The following is a 26558-nucleotide window of genomic DNA, read 5'->3' on the forward strand; positions in this document are numbered from 1 at the left end:
ATTTCTCTCGACTCCAAAAAAAAAAAAAAAAAAAAAAAAAAATGCTATAGTATTATGTACTATAATTTAGAGTCGGGGATGGTTTAATATTTTTTAATCATTTTTTAAGTTATTGTTATAAAGCATCCTGTTTTAGTATTTTTTACTATTTTCCGAAAGAAAATCAAGTTATTCCTAAACAACAAAAAGTGAGCTGTATTTTTGCACTTACTGCTTATCTGGAATTACAGCTTGATAAACATTTCGTTTGTTTGATAATTTTAGCTCAACTTCCAGTTTCGTATTGTTTTGTATTCACCTACTGCGTGTAGGAATAGCCCACAAGGCGTTTTAATCAACGTTTCTTTTTTTTTAAACTGGCTATTCTCTGAGTTTATAAACTCCAAATAATTTTTGTATGAACAGGATATTTAAAAAAAAAAAACCTAATAAGTATGTTTCATGTTGGAATTCATTAAGATAAAATGATAACGTTTGCTAGTGAACAATCAGCACCACGTGAACGATAAAATAAGTCTCGAAGTTCAAAGTGGGTGGATAAGAGTAATTGCTAGTTAGCAGAATGAAATGTCAAGTTCACTTGAAAAAAATCCTGAAACTAAACAAAATTCTTTAATCATGTGGCTTTAATCTTTTGTCGGACCTAATTTTATAATAAAAACCTATCGTTCAGTTATATCTGGTAAGAATTTTTCTCTCCTCCACTTATTGTTGAAAATACCAAATTATGCAATATCAGATGTATGTAAAATAATAATTATTTTTACGCTGTGTCAAAATGCTATTTTAATTTATATCTACCGAAGCATCAATACTCAGGTGTTTTAGATACGTTGATTACTTCTAGTTAGTTCTGCATATTTATATGACATAATAACATTAGAAACATAAATAGTTCCTGATTATTAATGCGCCACAATGAAATTTAACATTAATTGAGTTAAGAAATTTTATGTTCGATATCATAGGTTTCCAAAGTGGTTGCCGTAAACAAAGGTGGATGGGGCCTCGAACTGCCCATGGCATCAATACATATACACATATGTAATAGAATCTAGGGTGCGGCAAGAAAATTCGAAACTTTCAAGGGGTGCCGCGACTCGGAAAAGTTTGGGAACCCCTGTTCCATTCCGTCTTTATCAATAATTGGAGCGCAATGTGTTCTTTAGATTTTTTTTTATTTTATAAATAAATAAATAATTGAAGAAAATAAATAGATAAATAAAAAAAAATGAAATAAATAAATGAATAAAAGGGTCATTCTCCAAAAAGCGTAACTTTTGAACGCAAACATTTTTCAATTTCTAAACCTTTTGTTTTCTTTTTTTTTATTCTTATATAAAAGTGATACCTACTAGAAGTAACCATAAACAATGGTCGAGCTAAAAGTTCCAATTATTTTACTCATAAATAAAGAAAATAAAAAAATGCCTTGTTCACGGGGAAAAAAAAAAAAGGAAAACAATTTAATGTTTAAAAATCAAGGTCAATTTAATATAAAAGTAGTAATTTTGTTAATTGGGGTACAAAAGATAAGCTATTTTAATGATTAGTGGGAATCTAATATTAAGCTGCCTTAATTAAAGTACGGCTTAATTTTTAGTTATCCTTTTAGTCTAAATGTGTATAAAAACTAGTATTTAGTAAATCTACTACTATACTGGCAATTTATAATTTATGTAGAATGCCTAATATTGATGTATTTCCCCTTCATCATTTATTTTCACCTCAGAAATAATGACATTAATAAGATCTGTCATGGAGGTGATATTCACGGAGGTGAGGAATTTTCCATTAATATAGGCCTAATGGATATATTTTTCAGGGAAATATTTTTTTCCATCGTTGCTGCAATGTTACACATATGAAAAAATGTTCACTTCTTTTTTTACATCAATTTGCATCCCTGAAATTCAAGTTCACGGAGGTGAGAGTTCACAATAACCACACTTAGTTTTTCAAGCAAAATCTATCTTCTTGTTTTTCGACAAAAATCTTATAACTTCTTTATGGCTGAAAATAAACAAGGGGGCTCCCTTGTAACATGGAAAATTAAATGTGATGTCATTACTGCCACGTGTTAATAAGAAATGGCGTTTTGTTTTTAGGTAACGGAGGTGAGGATTTACTGTATGACACGATAACTTATCCTACTAAAACGAACTAAAACACTATATTAAACAATTAAATATGCTTAAACAATTACAATGACTTGGTTACTTTGTTGGTGGGATCAAACGATGTAGACCACAGTAAAAATGAGGAGTTTTCTAAGGAATGAGAGTCCCTGTTGGCCAAAGTAAACAACTGTTCGACAAATGTCCAAGCGGTTGGTTTGCTTCCCATGTATGGAGTGCATAGGAGCTGGCTAAATCAACGTGCTAGGTGTATGAACCTGCTACTTAAATCAATTTGTGAAAAAGGTAGTATCAGGTTCATTGATGTATGGAGTCATTGTAAACATTATTGGATTGCATGGGATGGCCTGCGTCTGAGCTCTATAGGGGTCAAAATGGTTAGTGGTTTAATTTTAGGGACTTCGGAGTCAAAAAACTAAGTTTGAATGGGGGGGGGCATGGTTCAAGCATCAGGTATCGAGAGGAAGAAATTTTTTTGGGTATTGCTAGAAATGGAAATAAAGTGTCGAACAAGAGTAGTAATTTTAACAATTGTAACTTAGGAAATTTCAGGGTGTTAAATAAAAGCAATTTGGGCGTGCTCAAAGTTTACTATACCAATGCACGCAGTATTAGGAACAAGATGGAAGAATTGAAAAGCATAATTATATAGATAAGAAGTTGGATGTTATTGGAATTACAGAGACATGGGCTACCGAATTTGATGTAGATTTATTATATATTGCTGGATATAATGTGTTTAGACAAGATAGAGTAGGCAAAAGAGGTGGTGGGGTTTTATTTCATGTTAGAGACAATTTCATTTGCAATGATTTGGTAATAAATAATAAACCTACTGATATTGATATGGTTTGGCTGGAGTCGGTGAGCAATAAGGGCAAAAAATTGCGCTTTGGAAACATTTATAGGCCACCTAATTCAAGCCAGGGACAAGATGAACAGATGTTTTGTATTATTTGTGACATGTCCAGTAAGGGATCCGTCATCATAATGGGGGACTTCAATTTTCCGGGTATTGATTGGAATATTTTTTATCCTAGTCATGGCAGAGAGAAGGAATTTTTAAAAGTAATTGTGTGGCGACTGTTTCTTAGATCAAGTTGTAACTCAGGGGACTCGAGAAGAGGCGATTTTGGATCTAGTTTTCTGTGACGTAGAAAGTTCTGTTCAGGGGTTGTGTGTAGGAGATCATATTGGAGACATCGATCATAACAGCATTAGGTTCTGGATTCAATTTGTACTGTACAAAGTTGAAAATTTTATGTTTGTGGCCAATTTCAGGAACACTGATTTTGTTGCACTTAGGCAGAGCTTGAAAGAGGTTTTTTCGTCAGGATTGGAAAATAGCGACATAGAAAAGCAGCGGGCGGAATTTAAAGAAAAACTGGCAAAAACGGTTGGGGATTATGTTCCATTTAGGAGAAAAGGTATTAGTACTAAAATTTGGCCCATGTGGTTCTCCAGGGAAATCAAAGAAGATATTAATTATAAGCAAGCGGCTTTTCGTCAGTTTAAGGAAACTGGCCAGAGTGCAGATAGACTCCAGTATTGTAAGGCAAGACGAAATTTGAAGCATTTGGTTCGGATTCTGAAAAGGGAATCGGAGCAAAGGCTAGCAGATAACATTGATAGGAATCCTAAAAGATTTTTTGCTCACGCTAATTCTGGGAAAGCTCGGAATACTCAAATTGGGCCATTCGTTAATGAGCATGGAAATTTAATCAAAAACGATTTACACACACACACAGACACACACACACACACATATATATATATATATATATATATATATATATTTTTTTTTTTTTAATTTATTATTTTTTTTTACTTATTTTTTTATTTTTTTTTTTTTTGAAATATTTTGATTTTTATCTCATCAAATTTTTACTCCATTAATACAATATTAACTAAAGGCGTGCATGTGGCACTAACATCGAAACTGAAAATAGCGTCTTAATCGACAAAACTTCCAGGGGCGCCGCGAGGAGGGTTTTGATAGTCAACACCCCAGAACCTCGGTTCACACCCCTTCTCGCCTAAAGAAACTTGGCATACAGCTGTCACTATAAATGAATCGTACACTGCAAATAAACCTGCACCATTTGGAACACTTTGTTTCAGAAAAAGTGATCCTAATATGTGAATGTGTACTTTGACGTGTTCTGAATATGCTCCGTCAGAAGGAAAATGTTTCAAAAGTGTTCCAAATGTGTTATGGATACTGAACCTCGTGTGCCAACACACGAGTCCAGACACCAGATGGTTCGTCAACACATTTGAAAGCATATTTGGTCACATTTGGCCACACTTGTGAAATCATTGCTTTCTTTGCTGCAACGAGGATGGCTAGATAAAGATAGGTTGGTTGCACTATATACTCTATGTATAAACTATTAAAAAAATGCTTTTATTTCTACTGCAAATTTTGTTATATCTTTTGAATCCCCTCACTCATAAACTTAATCTAAAAGAACTTAGTGCTACAAAATTGTACCGTATTTCATCACGTCTGCCAAATTCTGCGAAGCTACGCAGAAAGTAGTAGTAAACATTGATGTCGATTTCAGAATTTTAATCTGCAACTGTTTTGGTCTGTTTTGGAATTTTTTTAATGCAAGTTACTTATTTCCATTAATATTCATTGCATTATGTTTAAGCATTTGAAAATTAACTTAGCACTTGTAGATTGTTGAGCTCCATATTTCGTGTACATTATGCTTTCGCATTTGTACATTAAGCACTTGTACATCTCTGAGCATTCACATTTTGTTTTAAATAAACTTTTATTCATGACACTGTTGTAGAAGAATCTAAATAACTAAATTTAAAAATGACACAATTGTAATCCTGATGTTTGATCATTGATTATGCTTGGAACAAGGATCCCTAACTTTTATTATTATTTTTTACACTTCATAAATTTATGAAATTCGATTGTCACAATTTAAATTTAACACAAATGCATGGTAAAGCAAAGAAATGATGTTTGAATTTCTAATCTAAGCTAGAAGAATATGGGTCATTCTTCAAAAAGTGTAAATTTTCTGTCACACGCTTTTTACAATAAAAACTTTAAGGAACAATTCATTAAACAATGATTTTTAATTTCATCAAAATCATATATATTTAAAACTGTCAAAAGTTTCTTAATAATAATTTTTATTTTAGCATATTTATGGTTAACAACATGTTAATAATCATCTCCGTGGCATGTCACACACCTTGTGTGACAGTTTATGTTGCTTAATAACTTTTTTATAGTTAAAAGTACATACTTATTTATTGATTATTCCATTCACAACTGTCTCAAATACAAATTGTTTAAGCGTATTTAATTTTTTAGTATTGTGGTTTAGTTCGTTTTAATAGGACAAGAAGTCATGTCGCACAATAAATTCTCACCTCCGTTACCTAAACATAAGATGGCATTCCTCAGTAACACGTGGCAGTAATGACATCAAATTTTATTTTCCACAATACTAGGGAGTTCCCTTGTTTATTTTCAGCCATAGTTGAAGTTGTGAGATTTTTGTAGAAAAACAAAAAGATAGATTTTGCTTCAAAAACTTAGTATGGTTATTTTGACTTCTCACCTCCGTGAGCTATCCACATCGTCTACGGAATCACGTTCCACATTGAGACAATTTTTATAATATTGCCGTGTAATTTTAGGTCACTTTTTACTAATATGTCCATGTTCCTTACAATTCCAGCACATGATATCTCGGTTATTAGTTCGATGTTCGTTTGGACGACTTTGTGGAGGGTATTTCTGATAATTGTTCGAACGATTTTTCTTAAAATTCAATTTCTGATAGAAGTTATTTTTCTTTGTCGCATTAGCAAAATAAGCATCGGAAACATCACTGCAGTTCTTTTCATCCTTTCTCGCGTTGAATTTTTCAAAAATTTTAAATTTCAAAGCCTCTGGTTTTGGTAACTCGTCTCGAGATTCTGTAGCAACACAAAAGTTATCGAAACTGTTTGGCAAACTATAAAGCAGCATAATCGTCAAAAGTTCATTTTCTATATTGATATCCAGGTCTTGTAAGTGGTCAACTAAACTGAAAAATTTGGTAAATGATTTCGAACGTCATTTTCACTTTCTTTCATTTTCAAGTGCAGCAGTGATTTTAGAAGAGTTGCTTTTCTCGCAGGGCCGGTTGATTTACAAATTTCTGACAGCTTATTCCAAATTTCCTTTGCAGTAGTACATCTTTTAATCTGCTTCAGTTCTGTAGGCTGGATAGATAGGATAATGTCCGCCATTGCTTTTTTCGTCACCGGCATTCCATTTTTGATTTCCATCCATGTCTGTTGCTACGGGAGGATTTTCAGGGATGTATCTCCAATTATCATTCTTAATTAACATTGCTTTCATTTGAATTGTCCAAGTTTCGAAGTTAGACTTATTCAGCAGTTCCATTTTGAAAAGTGAAGCTCCCGACGTAGCCGTTTTCATTTTACGAATGTTCTATCAAGAACGAAAAAAATTTCCTTCAGCATCCAAATTTAAAATTTCCAAACAAATCTAAAGAAGTTCTTCTGCCCTTATATAGAAGTTTGGTAAGACCTCATTTGGAGTATGCTGTTTAGTTTTGGTCTCCTTATCTTAAGAAAGATATTAATGTATTGGAAAGGGTTCAAAGACGGGCTGCAAGGCTAATAACTGGACTTTTTCATTTAGACTATGATTCCAGGCTTAGAAGGCTAAAAATGTACAGGCTTGAGCAAAGGAGAGGCCGAGGGGGACATGATTCAGTTGTTTAAATTTATTAAAATGAAAGATGTTACGGGGCTGAAGTTTAGCACTGAAAACAGGACAAGGGGTCATTGTTTTAAGCTATTTAAACCTCAGTCTAACATGAATATTAGGAAAAATTATTATTATAACAGGGTAGTGGAACCTTGGAACAGCTTACCGGAAGAGGTGGTAATGAGCAAGGGAGTAGATAGTTTTAAGAGGACCATTGATCTTCACTGGGGATTGTAAATTGACTAGGACCAGTCTAGCTGGGCCTAGAGCCTGTTGCTGGTCGTCACTTTTGTATTTGTATTTGTATATCTGTGAAATGTGCAGTGCATTAATTTTTGCCTGCATTCAGCAGACATGAATAATAGAGTTACAAGAATACCTATGAATTCATATATTCTGATGAAATAAATATTTGTAAAGGCTTTACTGGTCTGCCTTTACAAATGAAGCTCCTTAGCGCATTGGATAGCAGTGCTTCTTGCAGCCACACCACAGGTTCGCGGTTCGACTCCTGGGCTTAGGCAATGTGTATTACAACTGAACTTCAGTAGTAACTTTCCATGAATACGTGAATAGAGTTATGAAAAAAAAAACCGGGTTTTTTTTTGAAAAAGTCCATCTCACCTGGGTCATTCTCACACAAAAGGTACAAATAGGCCAAAAAAATTCTTTTAACAAAACTAAGTAAAAAAATAATAAAAATTGCATAAATGTTTTTGTTTGTTTATAAATTATGTCCCTATAGTAGTGGTTAAGTTTTCTATTTTATTTTTAAAAAGATTTCAAATATTTTAAATCCCACCTCGTCCACGGAGGGGATACAATAGTCAACGGAGTATGTATTTTTTATGTAAGAAAGTGTCAATAAAGGTTGTTATGAAAGTAAACAGCGTTTTAAAGCTATATGAACTATTATGTAACTCTTACTTAACATTAACAAATTAAAATGTGGAGGACTAACAAATTAAAATGTGGAATAAAGACTCAGGACCTCGCTCTTTATGAATATCCTATTTTATGGAAAAAAAATCAACATTCTAGCATTTGTAACAAAATCAATAAAGTGCAACCTAATTTAGTTGGAACAGAAAATATCGAAAGTATGTTCTTAGTTTCACTGATGAGTAAAAAAAAAAAACGTAATAAATCAAAAGATGTTTTTTTTTAATTAAAAAAAATCATTTTCTTTCTTTCTTTTTTTTTTTTTTGAAGAACTTGCCAAAGGCCGATTTAACAAGCGTCGCGGGCCGTTTCTGGCCCGCAGGTTATAGGTTGTGCATCCCTGCTGTACAACAACATAATCATTGATTTTTGGTTTGCTTCTTTTCCTTTCTCGATGAATTAATCCCAAATGGTAATGTTTACATTGATCACCACAACTTACACAGGTGAGGTATCTTGCTTCCATATTTATTTGGTCTTTTTTAAAAACAAGTTCATGAATTTTCATTGTTCCTGGAAACGGTGAAATATGCTTTGGAATTTGTTTATCTATATCACTTATAAAACTTTCTTCAACATTTTTTATTATTACATTCATACAGTTTTTTTGAAGTACCGAAACTAAAGTTTCACAATCTGGGATATCTGTTTTCTGGGCAACTAAATTGTCAGCAGTTCTTTTTATTGCTGCTTCAACTCCATCTGGAGCACCTTTTCCGTGAGAGCTTTCACTATAGTGCCACTGAATTTCCTCCACAATAAACTGAGAGGATAAATATCCACCTATTAACTGAAACATTGTTTTGTTTTTGTACTGAGCACTGGGACCATCATTGAGAAAATGAATTTTTTTTTTTAAAATCAGGTGTAAGAAACATTACTGATATATAAAACATTACAGAAATCATTTAACAGAAAAACTGACAAAATGAACTTCTTTAAGAGTCGAATTTAATTTCTTTTTTATAAAAAATACAAAACAAAATTGCCCTATATTTTGTTTAGCAAACTGAAATTTATTATGATTTTTTCTAAGGCTTTGTCTCTTCCGTGGACCACGTAATCTCCTCCGTGGACATGCCACGTCCACGGAGGAGACAAAAGTAAGCTTTAGAATTTTTCAGAGTTTTGATTTTAAAGTTAAAAAAAATGGAATGCTTCTTTTTATCAAATATACTACTTTTGCTATCTAAAAATGATGTTTCAAATACAAAACAGTTTTATTTTACATTTTGTATGATGACCACGGAGAATACACTAAGAACTTTGCCAAACCAGATTTAGACACAACAATCCAACACGTGTACAAGAGAACTAAAGTTGATCACTAGAAAACAAAATGGCTAAGTATCCTACCATTTACCTTATATGGACTTGACTTTTGCTGTCCCCTATTATGTATTTATTAAGTTATTTTAAGTGTCCACGGAGGGAGACTTCAATCTTAGGGACAAAGTTTATGAGTCCTTTTCTTTATAAATACAATTTATTTTTTTTTTGAAAATTTTATTTTAAAAACATATTAGAACTCTTAGCTAGTTAATACAATCAAAGATATTTAAAACCTATTTAAACAGTTTGAGACCAATTACAAATTGCTTTGTCTCACAGACTTAGGGACGTCCACGGAGGGGATTTTAATGCAACATTTATTAAAAAATAAAACTGAAATATTAAATTTATTTAATTGTCATGCATAAAATTAATTAGTTCAAAACTTAACTAAAACACATGAAAAAAATATTAAGGAATATACTGAAGTTTTTTTTATTTATTACTAAGGGACTGTAAAAGTCACCTTTTTTTGTGAGAATGACCCACCTGGATTTTTGATCGAGTACCCGGGTCAATGATGAAAAAACTGAGCTTTTCCAAAAAATATTTTAATTTTTGATCACTATTTCAACATTGTTCAAACTACTGCTTTGCTACTTTTCCTTCATAGAGCTATATATAGCTTTCAGTCATGTATCTATTTTTACTCAGGTTTATCGTAAAATATGTATCGTATAATATTGAAGAAAAAAAACTGAATTTGAAAACCGTTTAATATTTCAAGAAACTTTATCAAAATTATTTTCTCCTGAAACATGATCATTTAAGAAGGAAGCAGATATTTTCATGCAGGTTTATGATATTTTGAAAAAAAAAAAGTGCTCTTTGTGAACCAAAAATACATTTAGTAGCAACATATTTTTTGCAGTCAGTTCTCAAAACCCATGACAACGTTTTGAAGGATAAGGGATGAAGATAAAGGAAACAGCGTAAACCATAAACATGAATTATGCCAAGTATTTTAAATCCTTCAACATGAGAAGTTGGAAATAAAAATTTTAACTCTATCAAAATAGATAATCATTATAAGTCACAAAATAATCTTACACATCATAATACAGAATATAACATAATATTCAGGTATGGTTATAAATTAAAGAATCTGGTGTAGTATTCACACAAGTTGGCCAAGTTTATGTCATATTTATAATATTATGTCATTATTATAATTTTATGTCATTATTGTATTTTATAATAAAACTGTTATTGAAACAGTATTTTTTACTTTTGGCAGTAAATTTGTGCTTTTAAAAGAAAAGTGGAAATATTTTTTTTTCCCATGGGAGCAAAGTGAAAAATAAAATATTTTCCTCTATAGGATTATAAAAATATTTTTGTTCAAATAACTCAGTAAATAAAAGTTTGGATTACTGAATGAAAAGATAAGGAAACAATAAGGAAATAATTAAATAGATTAATTAATTAATGTATGAAGAAAAATAAATAAATAAAAGAGTGAATAAAAAAGAAAATAAGTGAATGAATGAATAAATATATATAATCGAATTACTAAATGAAGGAATGTAAATGAATTAATTAACAAATGAATACGTTAGTGATTCAATAAATGATTGAGTAACTAAACGAAATAAATTATTTCATTTTGCCCCATCCACTTAGCCCAGCATGTACTTGCCTAATTGTAAAAAATATTTAAAATACAAATGTGCATAATATTAAGTTATAAATACTGCACTGAATAATGGAAAAACTCAATTAATATATTAAATGTTAATAAGAAGAACTTAACAACAAAAATAGTTTGTTACTTGCTACAAAGTATTAGGAATGTAAATGAATTAATTAACAAATGAATACGTTAGTGATTCAATAAATGATTGAGTAACTAAACGAAATAAATTATTTCATTTTGCCCCATCCACTTAGCCCAGCATGTACTTGCCTAATTGTAAAAAATATTTAAAATACAAATGTGCATAATATTAAGTTATAAATACTGCACTGAATAATAGAAAACCTCAATTAATATATTAAATATTAATAAGAAGAACTTAACAACAAAAATAGTTTGTTACTTGCTACAAAGTATTACAATACGAGTATCGGTTTTTAAAATTGAATATTTTAACTTATGTTTTTATCTCCGGCGGTTTTTTTTTTTTTTTTCTGACTGGAGTAGACAACATGTGCTACTACATAATTAAAATATTACCAGATAGGGGGCGGTAAAAGCAGAGTAAATATTTCACTATTTCACTTTGCCCTGCTATTTCACTTTACTCCATTCCCCTACGTTTCTTAGACCTCAAAAATAATTCATATGAATTATATTCTTGTATTCGTTACTAGATAAAATCAGAATAATGTATTCATACAAAAATGAATTAAGAAACACATAAGTCAGCACCCCCTCCCCCCCAAAATTTAATTATTAAATATCCTTTATTTTACATGATACATTTTTACACATATTTTAGGAACAACCAAAAAGGAATTTTAAACATTATATTTCTTCCGTTTATGGCTTTGTTTGCCTAAAGTTAAAATGAAAATAATTAGACAAAAGTCCCAAATAATCCTCATATAGTATATAATACTCAATGATCGAGTAACGCTCCTGACGTCATCAACAATGAAACTCGCTCCACGTCATGATAATATGTTTCGGTAATGTTTAAAATGCAGGGAAAGGCTTTATCGTCACTAGGCTTGAACTGGATCGCTCGAACCATTTGCGCTCGTTATAAGCGAGTTCAACTGTACTTTCTAGATTACAAAAAAAAAAAAAAAAAAAAAAAATGACATAAGGCTCTTTTAAGAATTTTTTTTTAAATCAATCATATTGACAAATTTCTAAATATTAATCAAGTATGAAGGAAAGAAAAAAAACATGAAAGAGGGTTCACGTTTTTTAGTTCAGATTACAGGAATATTATAAATCACAAGCACTTAATTCAATAAAAATAACAATTAATGCAGTAATATATCCGTAAATTAATCCCTGAGTGGTTATTTTTTACTTGAAAACATTTCTAAGATTCGACAGTCAAAATGGTAAAATAATAGGCAGAATATGTTTCTATTTTTCAAAGTGATAATTTTACTTTGAGCAACCTTATGAAGCGATCACTTCTATTCCCTCCCCCTCCCCCCTATCCGTTTCAAATTCCATTTGTTGATATTTACTGTCCGTTGAAGCATAAGCAGGAGGAAATTCCAAGCGGCAGGTGATATCGTCAACATCAGACTAATCTGCAACATATGGCTACTCGCCATTTTGTTTTGCTCTAGAGTAGAATAGAATAAATTAAATTTTATTCAACGAATCTTATTTTTATAGCCTTGACTATATTGAGATAAATCTATCTGTTTTAAATGTTATTTGAGCTAGGAACTTTTTCTGCTAATCAAATTAATTATTTGTAATGAATATTTTTAACTGAACGAGAACTCTTTAATATATATGCAGTTATTTTCTCATTTTCTTCCTCAATTTCCAACAAATTAGTTTGGTATTACTTCATAGTATGTACAGGTACCCACTTATATTTAACAGCAGCAACGCATTTTTGATTAAAAAGATATAAAGGTCTATTTTTGCATAAATACGATTATTGTGTCAGCCAAATTCTTTTCAGAATTTTTATTTGCTTAAAATAGATCAAAAAATGAGATTCAGGGTGTAATAATATATTTATTATCCTATTGCAACTTTCAATTCGTCATCGAAAATAACAAGGGCAAATCAACACGTTCAGGAAAATAAATATTGTACCAATGCATTCGAATACAAATCAGAAATGAACCTTTCACAAAGTAGCGTTAAACAAAACCATATCCGCGAAATAGCCATATTTTAAGTTGTTTTCAGACTGTTTAAAGGTCAGAAAAACTGATAAAGTTCTGTACATATAAAAGACACCACTCATCTCCAAATTTTAACAAATTTATAAAATAAAATTAGACTTGTTTTTTTTTTTAAATTTACATGTTGAAGATTTTAAAAAGTTATAATAATTGCCATGGAATTTGATAAATAGAACTTAGAAGATTGCTAGCCTTTTCCGGCATAGGCCTAACCTATGACAATAATTGCAAAGTAGCTAGGATTTTTACCCCAACTTAAGATAACTCGATTACTTACTTTTGACAAAAGTTAATCCTTTGCTGTGTTCTTTAATCTTCAAAGAAACATCCAATTTTATAGAATTCAATTTATTCGAACGAAGAAAAGATGACAAGGAAACTTTTAGCTCATTATACTCTTCCGATCTAAACAGAGATAGAAGGCGCTCAAATTAGGTGGCATTAGCACTAAAATTGAACGGTACAATTAACACCGGTTTCATGCCGTCAAATATTACGTTCTATTAGCACGGGAATGACACCGTGATAATATTACCGATTTTGTACGTCGAATATTACGCACAAGTGACGCTTAACACCGTCATTTGACCAATAACATGATTTCTGTACCAAATTTGAACGTTCTGGTGCTATTGGGGAATAATTAGGGGAGATTTGGGAAGAATTGAACTGCGGGAGGAGTGAGACAGTTTCATTTATAAGCCAAAATAAAGCGTGAACAATTATCTGTCTTGTCCAGTTGTTGTTGTCCGCGAGAGTCTGAAGCTGCTACAACTACCGGACTAGCTAGAAATTTACTTTCTCAGCAGCAGTTCCATTCCTCCTGACTCCCCACCCCTCTACCGACTTTTCTCTAAATTAATGTATTGATTACATGAAATACACCGCCAGCTCAGTCATTCCATCTGAGGCCCGCAGTTTCGTGTTTATTAGCACTCATCAGCCCGGAATAGGAAGTGCCTGAACTGGAGGTGGAAAATACCATCAGTGGTAACTTACTGAAAATAATGTATTGATGTTAGCTGGCTTGGATTTACCTATAAGCAAAACAAGTTATGGTTTAGAGATCCAGCTTTGTTGGGGGCCTCCAACTCCCGAAAAACTACATGATTCGTTCCTAAAAAAAATTAAAAGTTTGAAAAATAATTTACCTTTCCTTTTCAAGTAGTAGAAACCTTGAACTTTTGGAAAATGTAGTTACAAACCTGAATTTTAAAAATTTCTGACGAATGTGAGGGGAAGGGGGGAAGGTCAAACTGTGCTAAATTTCGCTTCCTGCTAATTGCGACATCAAAAACGTATAAATCAAGGTTCTCACGTTTCTGTAACATGTAGCTGGAGATATTTTTTGTGATTCACATGTTTCATATCTTGTTAGTTATTTAATCCCAAATTCAGTATTTTGGAAGATTTTCTGTTATTGCTTACTTTTATCTTACTTCTACTGCATACAGTTAATCTGCTTAGCACAAGAAAAAAATATTGCTCTACCTGTATTCCTTCTTCGTTTTCCACATTAATACTCGTATTCGAAAAAATCTTGTTGTAAGGCGAAATCTACAGTGTTTGAAAAAAAAAAAAAAGAAAGAAACCTTAAAGCAGAAGTTTGTTACAAATTTTAAAACATTCGGTAAAACGTCGGTACAGTCAAAGTATTAAAATGTAAGAATCTGGAAAGTGCAAATGAAATGCTTTTAATGAATTTAATTGTTCTAGATTCCTTGAAAATAATTAAATAAGTCTTTGAGTCTTTTCAAAAAGTGCTTCAATTTTATTTCGTATCTAGTGTGAACTGAAATTGTTTGAATGACTAGGATTTACTCTCTCGTTATCTATCTTCTAAATCTCCACACCGTTTCTTTAAGAGCGTAATGCCTTTTTTTACTAGTGATCATTTTGTTTGTTGTTGGGTTTGGAAGATGATCAAAAATCAGCTTTACCAAGAGCCGATGTGAGCAAGTGTCGGTGCGTTGTTTTTTCTCATCTCTCGTGTCGATCAATGATGGCGATTCGACGAACCATTTTTTTTTTTTATTTTTTTTATTTTGCATTTTCTTCATTTGCAAAAGAGTGAAACTTATAAAAAGTTTTGGTTTGCCTCTTTTTTCCCGATATTTTGTTGTTTAAATTATGCTTTATAAAACTTCAAAACGTAAAGTTTCATTTATATTTTTCAAAATTTTTCCCAAGGGAGAAATCCCCAGACCCCCTCAAACTAAGGATATTCTATAGCGCATTTAAAGTGGTCCTTGAATCACTCTGCTGATACTCCCCTCCCTCCAAGGTCAACGAAAATGTACATATGAGGAGCATATGGAGAAAAAAAAAGTTTAATTAATTTTAATTAGGTATAGTTAGGATTAAATTATTTTTACGTACATTTCTTTTATTTATAAATTAACAAGAGTGCACACCAGGTGCACCCCTGTTAATTTTTAAAGGTTTCACCTCTGTGAAATCTTTAAGGGCTGTTTCTAGAGATTTTTGAGGGGTCTCGTTCGTGGTGGGGGGAGGGGGGGAGGTGATAATTCTCTTGCAATGGACATCCCTATAATTAATAAAATCATTAACACTTTTTAATTTGGGGCCCCACAAAACATAGAGCCGCCACTGCTCTCAATATATATATATATATTAGGGTGGTCCTTATTTTTGAAGTTGTAGATATTTAATACGACGCCCTCTCAATTTGTTCCATTATACAAATAAATGATCCATGCAAAATTTTAAGTCAATCCATGAATATTAACACGTGCCCCTAGGGCCCCCTTTTTGAGTTTCGAAGAAAAAATTGCGGATTTTCTCATTTTTATGTGAAAATATTCCTAGGTTTCATATTTAAAGTAATTTTGAACCTCAATAGATGTTGCTACTTCCAGACCAACCATTCTCTCACTTTCATTCTGTAAAATTTTACCTATTACATAGGGTACAAGTACACCAATGGCCTTGGGACAGGCATACCGCTATTCGCGCTCGTTTCAAACCAAGCGGCAGGGGAACATTTCTTTCCACCAAGATGGACACAAGGGATTCTAAAGGCCATTAATGAATGGCCTAGGCCATTTATGAGTGATTTTTGACAGCAACAAATTGCCTCCTCCAGGCTTTGGGTGTGTTGAATTAGAAAATTTTCTGTGTATGTAATAGGTGTGGCAAATAGGGTCACTAGGTTTCCATGCTATAAATATAAGTAATGACAGTTATATTTTAATTCGCTGTTCTTTAGTTATATACTTAAATGTTTATACATTCTTATAATTTAAATTTTGAAAAATCCTCGATTACCCTACCATAAAAATAAACTCTATTTTCCATATCTAAAATATAAATTTAAAAACATTCCAGATCGGAATAATGTAAAAATCTATACTTTAAACTGTCTTCTATTTCAGTACATAGTCCTTTATTATCATCAAATTCCTCTTGCATTTCACAAGATTTAGAAACCGAAATGGGTATCTATCCTAACCTGTTGTTGAACCTTTTTTTCTGTATCTGGTCTACCACAACGCAAAAAAGCTTGACAACTATTGATATCTGCTCGCATTTCATCAATATTAGACAAATGCCATATTAGGAACAAAGATGCTGCTCATTTATTAACAGCCTATGTAGATGCAGTAAATTTAAATCCAAATAACTTTATGATCAATCGTACATCCCTTAAGAGAGCAAGAGAAAATTTTCGAGAGGTAAAATCAGATTTCATGAATTTAAATTTAGGTTTTTTATTTATTCCCAGGGATACAAAGCTACATCCCCATGTAACTGGAAAAAAACGCCCGATAGGCTTACCATGATAGCTTCAGGTTCCAATGTTGAACAGCTAGTTAGAATTTCTGAGATATTTCTTCAGTTATATATGATATCTTAGATGATTGCTCTTTATTGCTAACTGTTCAAGCTGTAGTGTTTTATACAGTGGCTTACAATACCGGCCGTATAAATTGTGCATGTAGTTTTTAGAGCAAAAGCTGAACGGTGATATATTGCATTTGTATTGCTATCATCATGCACTTGAAATCGTACTGCAGAGTGTCTTTAAAGAAGTTCTTGCCTTTCTTAGTTCTAGACTCGATATTCCATTATTTAAGCGCTTCAAAATTCAAAAATTACACATGCCACTTAAATTCTAAAAGAAGAATTCGGTGACATATTATTGTTCATAGAAAGCGGAATTAAGAAATATTATAGAGAATTCTCATATCGTGTAATAATATTTCTTGGTGAAGTCCTCGCTCCTACAGGGATATGTTTTCGGCAACCTGAAGCTTATCTGTGAGCCAGATGGGTGGCAAAAGGAATTTATTGTTTAAATATTTATATATTTAGGAAACAATTTAAATTGACCTTACATGAAGAGATTGCCCGTAAATGCTGTTTTACAGTTAAATGTTGTATGAAGATATAGTTTTACGCAGCAACCCTTTCTAGGCCTTTTAAATTAATATAAAGTCTAGTGTCTAAAAAACCTGCAGCTTACACAATGATGACAAACATGCAGTGGAAGCAGTGATTGAAAAATTCATAAATCACTTGTGGTACTTAGTGGATAAACTAGTAGCTTTGTCCGTATTGAATGAAGGAATTAACTTTGAAGATAATAAAAGACTACTTCAAAAAAATGCTTGCTGAATAGGAAGACGTGATGTGAATAGGAAGACGACCTTGGGACAGGCATACAGCTATTTGCGCCCGTTTCAAACCAAGAGGCAGGGGAACATTTCTTTCCACCAAGATGGACACAAGGGATTCTAAAGGCCATTAATGAATGACCTTTAGAATCCCTCTATTAAAAATAGATGACTGTATAAAAAATTTCAAATAACAGTAGATGATTTGGAATACTTTCTTAGTAAAGATCTTCCTCTTTATAGAATCAATTACAAGTCAATAAACTGTTTGATAAGTTAACACCAAAAGATGTTTTCCTATTTGATCCTGATTCATGGCAAAATAAAGGAAGCTATTTAAAGGGAAGCGATATCGTTAAAATGCTGAAAGTTGTGAATGATACAACTGAAAGAGGAGCAAAATTAATCGAAGAATCTCACAATGAATTTACTAAATATGAGTCACAAAAGCAATTTAGTATTTTACAGACAGTCCAAGACTATCGGAAAAAAATGCACAAGATTGAGATACATTGAGAAAAGCGTACGATTAAGGTTAAGTTTCTAAAGCAATATTTCATTCTTATTCAATGTAAAATCTTTAGACGATATAAAGTAATTAAAAAGATTAATTTTAGTGCTACCTCGCGGTAAAAATATATTTCAAATATAGGAGAAACGATGTACGGGGTCTGAAGTAAAAACTCGAAGATTTGTGAGAAAATTATCAAAAGTGTTAAAGTTAAACATCCTAGGGGCACGTGTTATTATTAACCGATTGATTTCAAATTTTGCACCGATTACTTTCTATTATAGTGTCACAAAACTAGGGGGCGTCACTTGTTGAATTCCGAAAAAAAAAATTCCCATATAAATAAGGACCACCCTAATATATATATATATATATATATATATATATATATATATATATATGTTGTTGTTGTTACATATGCCACTCGGGAACCCGAGCCCGAGTAGCAATGCTACTCGATTTAAGGCAGAGGAATTACGGCTTCCGTTTTACTCGAGCGCCTATTTCTAGGTGGAAGTCCGTTTTGGCTCAGACAACACGATAGATGGCAGCACCATCTACGGACAGTTCGGTAATTTTGAACCAGACCAGAGGCCGAATAACTTTCTGGTCTGGCACCCCCAGAGGTATCGTTTCACTTGGAGGACATTGTGACCACGAGCACATTTATCGTCGTCCAGTCACCATTAATGACGACGGTGGATCTTCGATCAGCGATGATCGAACCCGGGACCCTCCGGCCCCAAGTCCAATGCCTTACCGATCAGGCCACACGGCCCATATATATATATATATATATATATAATATATATATATATATACAGCGTTTACAGACTTTCAGGGCAGATATAGTACACTTAGACGACGGGAAGCCACATAGCAATGCATGGTCGGAAACGCTTTCCTAGCGTGGTAGTGGCGGCACAAATCACCAAAAAGACAAGACACGAATAAGAGAAAAAAAACATGTTTATTATCCTTAGTACAGCAAGCAACTAAGAGAAAAGAACATGAAGGAGCCAACGATGGTCATCAAAGTAGGTGTTCGAAATTACGATCCCGGGCCGTGATGCATGTCTCACATCTCCGGTGCACTGAAGATCGAAAGTCAAAACGAGGGTGGCAACAAAAAGTGCGTGTGCGCATGCACCGTCATCTGATGCTTCGGTTTACGTAACGAGATCCATCGTGTTAACCAGACAAAAACTTACCAGCATTTTTTTTTTTACGTTAAAAATAATAAACATGTTTTCTCCTCTTATTTGTCCTATCTTTTCTTGTGCTTTGTGCCGTCACTATCGTGTCAGGAAAACGTTTCCCACCATACATTGCTATGTGATTTTTCACCTTCTAGGTGTACTCTATCTGCCCTGAAAGTCTGTATACTGTACACCCTGTGTGCATATATATATATATATATATATATATATATATATATATATATATATATATATATATATATATATATATATATATATATATATATATATATATATATATATATATATATATATATATATATATATATATAAAAGTTGAAGTTTGATTCCTCCCAACCTCTTGTTTTGTTCCAATGAACAGTAAAGCAGGCTGTGCATAATTTCTCTTCATGTGGTCAATTTCTATGGGTGCCTCAAATGACTTGAAGTTCGATCAATCCTAGAAATCTTGTGCTTTTTTTTAACAATATTTAATTTTTCTTTACTAACACAACAGCTTCCAGAGGATAAATACATTTTATTATGACAAACAATTTGTACAGAACCAAAACACAGTGGGAACAAGCGAATGTTCAACATTATTTTTTCCTAAGGGAGGATTTAGTAGCAGTAGGGTATCTTTTACGATCTTCAGCATCGATTTATAAAACAAATTGTTTTTCATTTTCATCTTTTGTAAGAATATTGTTGTATTCTTGAATTAGCTTGACACCTCTCTTTCTGCAGCATCATTCAAAACAATTATTTTATCAAGTTTTTCATTTTCGCCTGTGTAACCAGGGTCATCATTCCAAGTTGAAGGGTCTTTGTTGAGAAAATCTAACTTATAAAAAATCGAGTGAAGAAATATTTTGTAACAGGTGTTACAAAAGATGAAAATTCGTTGTTAAACTTGGAAAAATTATTTTGATGAGGAATGTATCTTTTTTGTTGGTTTTCTTCTTGCGGTTCTTCATCTTTGTCTGCTTCCAACATAATTTGCGCCATGTCTCTCTTAACCAAGGTTGAAACATTATCATCAAATAAGGATAGAGCCACAATTTCAGGAGCTAAGTACCAGAGATGTTTTGAAATGTTTTTGAGTACATCTGAAATCCTAGTTTATTGAAAAGTACATTAGACTATAATAAAGTTCTCCATTCTTTTTATTTAAGTTACATTAGAAAAGTAAGGAATTGCCCAGCAGAGTGAAGTATAGCGCAATTGTATTATTGCATTAAGGCCACCTAAGCTATGAAGGTCTGTTGGGATCTATCCTGAAAATTTGTTTTGTTATTTCCCCATTCCACATTTTTATTGAAACCGTCCCTCTCAGTGGCGGCGCGAGAGCAAAAAAAGACGTCGGCGATGCAGTTTTGCGAGGCCTTTTTAATCATAAAATATTCTCAGACAAATAATTGAATTCATGGAATTAATTTTTGTACTAACTATTGGCACTTGAGTACCTAATCCACTTAATTGCTAGGACAAAAACATTTTATGACCACTAGCGCAATCAAAAAGAAGTTTTTTTGGTGGGGGGGGGGGGGACGACACATTGAAGGGAAAAAAATGACCTGATAGAAAGGGGGGCCCGGGGGTTCTCCCCCGGAAAAATTTTGAAATTTGTAGTTTAAAAATGCCGTTTTAAGCTTTGTTTGCTGATGTTAGGGGAAAAGAGGTACAGAGGTCTCAGTGGAAATTTCTAGAAATTGAAGCCTTAAAAACGCAATTATAGTTCAGATTTATTGACTTTAGGGTCAGAGACTGTGCCAGATCAATTCTTAAAAAAAAAAAAAAAAAAGGTCAAAATCAATCTCCTGCAAATTCTCGAAATTGAAGTTTCAAAAACAGAGTTTTAGACATGGAAGGGAGCTCTTTCCTCGAAAAATTTTGAAAATTACGGTCTTAAAAACTTTAGCAATATTTTATATTTAGGAGCCATTCCACTTAAACTTTTTGTTAATGTAGTATAAAAAACCCAATTGCTTATGATATAAAAGAAAGGCAGTATGGGGACCCTTGCCCGTATATTTTCTAAAATTCAAGCCTTCAAAATGCGATTGTAAGGCCATATTTTATAATATTAGACTCGGTAATTTTTGAAATTCAAGCCCCAAAACGCAATTTTAAGCGATTTTCGATGTTGTTGAATATATGGGGGCTTTAAGCTGGAAATATAGCGAAATTAAAGACCTGGAAACGAAATTTCAGATGCCCCATAATGCTTTCGGTTTGTGTGTGTGTGTGTGTGTGTGTGTATGGAGGAGGGAGGGGGTTCGGAAGAGCAGCATTTTGAATATTTTCTTATTTTTAGACGAACGTAGAAAACAATAGAAAAAAGAAAAGAAATAGGAGGGGGGTGGGGGGAATAGAGTTGGCTGATCAATAAGTTGTAGCTATTGAATATTTTTAATTCAGGCCCCGACAGAATTGGTCCCCGCATTTGCTAAGGCTGGCTCTGTGCAGTCTCCCCTGCACGCACTATTTTGATTACTTTTGTGTCTGTTGTATTTAATAAGAGTTTCAATTGAAAACATGGAAATTTCTTAAAACTTCTGAAAGTTTTGCGAGGCCCTATCTACGCGAGGCCGTCGGCAGTCGCCGACATCGCCGACGCCTAGCGCCGCCACTGGTCCCTCTTGCTAAACAGAAAGAGCCTTGTGAACTTAGGAACCGTTTCTCCCCCTTGAGAAAGTATCGGCCCCTGGTTCACCTTTTTTCATTTTGGTGTTGTTTCTGAGTTCTTGCTTTATGCATTTTCCAATTTATTTTGTATGTTTATTCATGAATATATATATATATATATATATTGTAACGGATTCGGTGCGACTTCCACTTTCTTGAAATGAAGACACAGTTCTTGATAAAAACACAGGAAATTTATTTACACTATGTACAGGAAAGAACTTCAACAACTGCTAAATTATTCATCAGCAATTAAGCAATTATCACACAACACCGTAAACTCAACGTTTACACACGTATTTACTTCCAAATACGAAAACAACACAGCGAAATGCCTCGCTATAAACAGAGCAAAAATCTTCTCAGTTCGAAATATCAATCGAAACTAAACTGTTTATCCATCGCTAACGGCTTAAATACACCGAAAAGAAATTTCTCAAATATTCCACACGCTTCTGTAAAGTAGTAGACCGTTATCAATGAAAAGAAAGAAAATAGGGGTCGTATACTTTAGCCGAATGAAAAAGGGGTTGTATATTCATTACGGGAAACTATTTACAGGTTACGTTCCTACAATAATTACTATTTACAGGATTTGTAACATTGCCCCCTTCCTAAGGACTGCACGTCCCGGGCAGTACAATCCCCAGAAAGGGTGCCAAACATCTATCACATGTTCACAAATACACACATTAAATAATAACCAATAATGCATAGGAAACACAATAATAACAAGAAATATTACTAAACATTAAAAGCAAAAAAAATTATCTACAACTTTTATGTTATCAACCATGGTTGTTTACGTAATACTCATGAACTATGGCCATAGTATGGGGCTAACCGATCATAATGTACAACCCTGGGTTTTGCATTAGGTGATTTTTGGATCCTCACTACGACGTCATTTAGTCGGTTAAGGACTTTGTAGGGTCCATCCCAATGCGACTGCAATTTGGGTGACAGACCTTTCCGTCGGATGGGATTCCATAACCAAACCTTGTCGCCTTCGTTGAATTCATGTCCAGTAGACCTTGTGTCGTATCTGGTCTTCATCTTCTCCGCCGCGATGTTGATTCGCTCTCGTGCGAAGTTATGAACGTCTTCCAACCGGGCCTGGAGATCCTGGATGTACTCCTCAGGCGATGAAGGCGCATCCGGAGGACGACCGAAGACGAGATCACAAGGTAGCCGAAGCTCTCGTCCGAAGAGCATCTGAGATGGGGCAAATCCGGTAGTCTCGTGGACAGCACTGCGGTAGGCCAGCAGGAACAAAGGTAGCTTCTTGTCCCAATCCTGTTGATTTCTGGATACCATTAGTGAGAGATTATTCAGGATTGTGCGGTTAAATCTCTCCACCATGCCGTCCGATTGTGGGTGTAGTGGTGTTGTCCTAGTTTTCTCAATTCCGAGAATTTGACATAGGCCCTTAAACAAAGCAGAGATGAAATTCCTCCCTTGATCGGAATGAATCTGCAAAGGTGTTCCGTATCTCGAGATCCAATGTTGGACTAGAGTCTCTGCTACGGTGGTAGCTTCTTGATCTGGAATGGGATATGCTTCCGGCCATTTGGTGAAGTAGTCGATGGAAACAAGAATGTATTTGTTCCCATCAGCAGTTCTTGGTAGAGGACCCAGGATGTCGATCCCAATTCGTTCGAAAGGAGCTCCAACGTTGTACAGATGTAGCTTCCCTCTGCTTCTCTTCTTCGGTCCTTTACGAGCAGCACAGGCGTCACAAGAATGGCACCACTTCTCCATGTCATCCTTCGCCTTGCTCCAGAAGAAGCGTTCCCGAACTTTATTGAGGGTTTTCAAGACACCAAAATGTCCTCCAGTCGCACTACTATGTATTTCTTTCAGAACATCTGAAATCCTTGATCGGGGAAGTAGTAACTGCCACCTAGATGTTTTGCCGTCGTCAGATTCCCATTTTCGGTGTAGCACGCCGTTCCGTAAATGGAGCGAGTTCCATAAAGCCCAGTATCTTTTTGTTGCAGGACTGAAGATGGAAACATCCTGCCAGCTAGGTCGCCGACTGTCACTTTCCATGAACTCCAAAATTGGTTTTATGTCGGGGTCTTCAAGTTGATCTTTTCGAACTTGGTCGTCACTCCATGGATCAGGTTCTGATGATATTGGAGTCACTGTCACCTGATAGGCGGTAGGGCTAGTCGTTCCATACTGTTTCTCGATTCGGGAACAATAGTGGCAGTTCTCAAGACAGGGTCTCCTTGATAAAGCGTCAGCATTACCGTGAGATAACCCTTTTCGATGCTTGATCTCCATGTCATATTCCTGGAGCCGCTGTATCCATCTGGCTATCTGGCCTTCCGGATTTTTGAAGTTCAAAAGCCAAGTTAATGAGGCATGATCTGTCCGAAGCAGAAACTTTCGGCCGTAGAGGTAATGATGGAAGTGTTCTACAGCTTTCACTATGGCCAGTAACTCCTTTCTGGTGACGCAGTAATTTCGCTCCGACTTTGATAAGCATTTGCTCCAGTAAGCGATGACATGTTCATTTCCGTCAATTTCTTGGGATAAAACAGCTCCGATGCCCTCGTTGCTCGCATTAGTGTCCAGGATAAAGGATTTTTCAGGCTGAGGATAGGCGAGGATAGGCGTTGATGTTAAAGCCTCCTTCAGTCGTAGAAATGCATCTTCGCATTCTTTGGACCATTCGAACTTTTGCTTGCTCTCCGTCAGCTTATGCAAAGGTCGTGCAATGTTGGAAAAACCCTTTACAAACTTCCTGTAGTAGGTGCAGAGCCCCAGGAAACTTCGCAGCTGATGGATGTTTTCGGGACGACTCCAACTCTTGACAGCAGACACCTTTTCTGGATCGGTTTGTACACCTTCAGAAGAGATGATGTGACCAAGGTAGTTCACTTCCCGGCGGAACAAATTACATTTGGACGGACTTAACTTCAGATTGGCTTCCTTAAGCTTCTGCAGCACCTTCCTAAGATTTGCCAGATGTTCTTCGAAACTGCGTCCCACGATGATGATATCGTCTAAGTAGACCAGACAGGATTCGTAGGAAAGTCCTCTTAACACTGTCCCCATAAGACGCTCGAACGTAGCTGGTGCATTGCAGAGGCCGAAGGGCATCACTTTAAACTGCCATAAGCCTTGTCCAGTTGTAAACGCTGTCTTCTCTCGGTCATCAGGGTGTATCTCAACCTGCCAGTAGCCGCTCTTCAAGTCCAGGGTCGAAAACCACTTGTGTCCGGAAAGAGTGTCCAAGGTGTCGTCTATCCGTGGAAGAGGGTAACTGTCTTTCTTGGTGATTTCATTCAGCCGTCGGTAATCGACACAAAATCTGGTGGAGCCATCTTTCTTTCGGACTAAGACGATGGGAGAAGCCCAGGGACTGGATGAAGGTTCGATTACATCATTCTCCTTCATCTCTTTCAGGAGGGTTTCAACCTCTTCCTTCTTAGCGAACGGTAGTCGTCTTGGATGCTGTTTAATAGGGGGGTGTTCTCCAGTGTAAATCCTATGCTGCGTTAAATTCGTACGGCCAACATCCTCCGATGTAGATGAAAACAGATGCTTGAAGTCGTCCACCAATTGTTCCGCAGCAGTTCTTTGATCTTTCGTTAATGGTGCACTCCCAATTAACTTCGATGTCAAGGACTCAGAAGACACAGTCTCGGGGGAATTGATTCTTCTAATGATGCAGTTTACTGGAGTACAAGTTGCCAACACTTCACCTTTTCGGATATTCCTTGGCCTTTCACTCACGTTGGCGACTCTCACAGGAATTACATCCTTAGAAAGGTCCACAAGCGTAGATGCAACCAGCACTCCTTTTAGGCTATTGCTTAGGTTAGGGTATTCAATGAGTCCAAATCGAAAACTATTGCTTTCTTCAAGGGAGCCAGGTATTAATGATTCTGACCTTGAGGGAATCGATAAATCTGTTTGGGCTATTATTTGATGAGCGGATTTTACATCACTTTCTGCAGGGAAAACGGTTATGTCTTCTCTTATCGAGTGCAGCTCATTAGTCTTGAAGTCGAGAGTGAAGTCATATTTCTTCAAAAAGTCCAATCCGAGAATGAAGGGGTCCGTGATATTAGCGACGAATGCCGTATGATGGTAGGTGGCATTCCCAAACACTATTTCCAAGTCCACTTTACCGTCAATCTCAATTTTGTCACCTGTCACAGTCTGGAGACTTACGCGTGGCGATGTCCATAGCAGTTTCAATCCAAATTCACGAGCCACATCTGTCCTAATGATTGTCACATTGGCTCCAGTGTCAGCAATCAGTCTGCAGGGGTTCCCATTTACATGTGCGTAAATGAAAAGTCCATCACTGCCACTACTAGAAGAGGAAATCTGCAGAGCTTTAGTGGTGGTGATTTCCTTCCCTCGCGTAGCTTGGCGAGCCGGACAACTCCTTCGCAGGTGTCCTTCACTACCGCATTTCCAGCACTTCTGCTCTTGTTTCTTTTGGGCTGTTATGCTGCTCAAATGTCTTGTCAAGTCACCGAGTTGTCTCTCAAGTTCAGCGAG

At 34.8% G+C, this 26558-nt stretch overlaps 1 protein-coding gene across 2 annotated transcripts in view; it reads left to right on the forward strand.

The window, feature by feature from the left end:
• The first annotated feature begins 574 nt into the window (after window positions 1-574).
• The window catches only part of LOC129218333 (uncharacterized), a 243565-nt gene continuing 217581 nt past the window's right edge, over window positions 575-26558 (forward strand). The window contains exon 1 of one of the 2 annotated variants that reach the window (XM_054852567.1): window positions 575-682. The gene's annotated coding sequence lies outside the window, so the exon portion shown is untranslated. The remainder of the gene's footprint in view (window positions 683-26558) is intronic. The other variant, XM_054852569.1, reaches the window with a different exon arrangement.

The sequence above is a fragment of the Uloborus diversus genome, chromosome 3 (genome assembly GCF_026930045.1).
Source record: "Uloborus diversus isolate 005 chromosome 3, Udiv.v.3.1, whole genome shotgun sequence".
Classification (NCBI taxonomy): Eukaryota; Metazoa; Arthropoda; class Arachnida; order Araneae; family Uloboridae; genus Uloborus; species Uloborus diversus.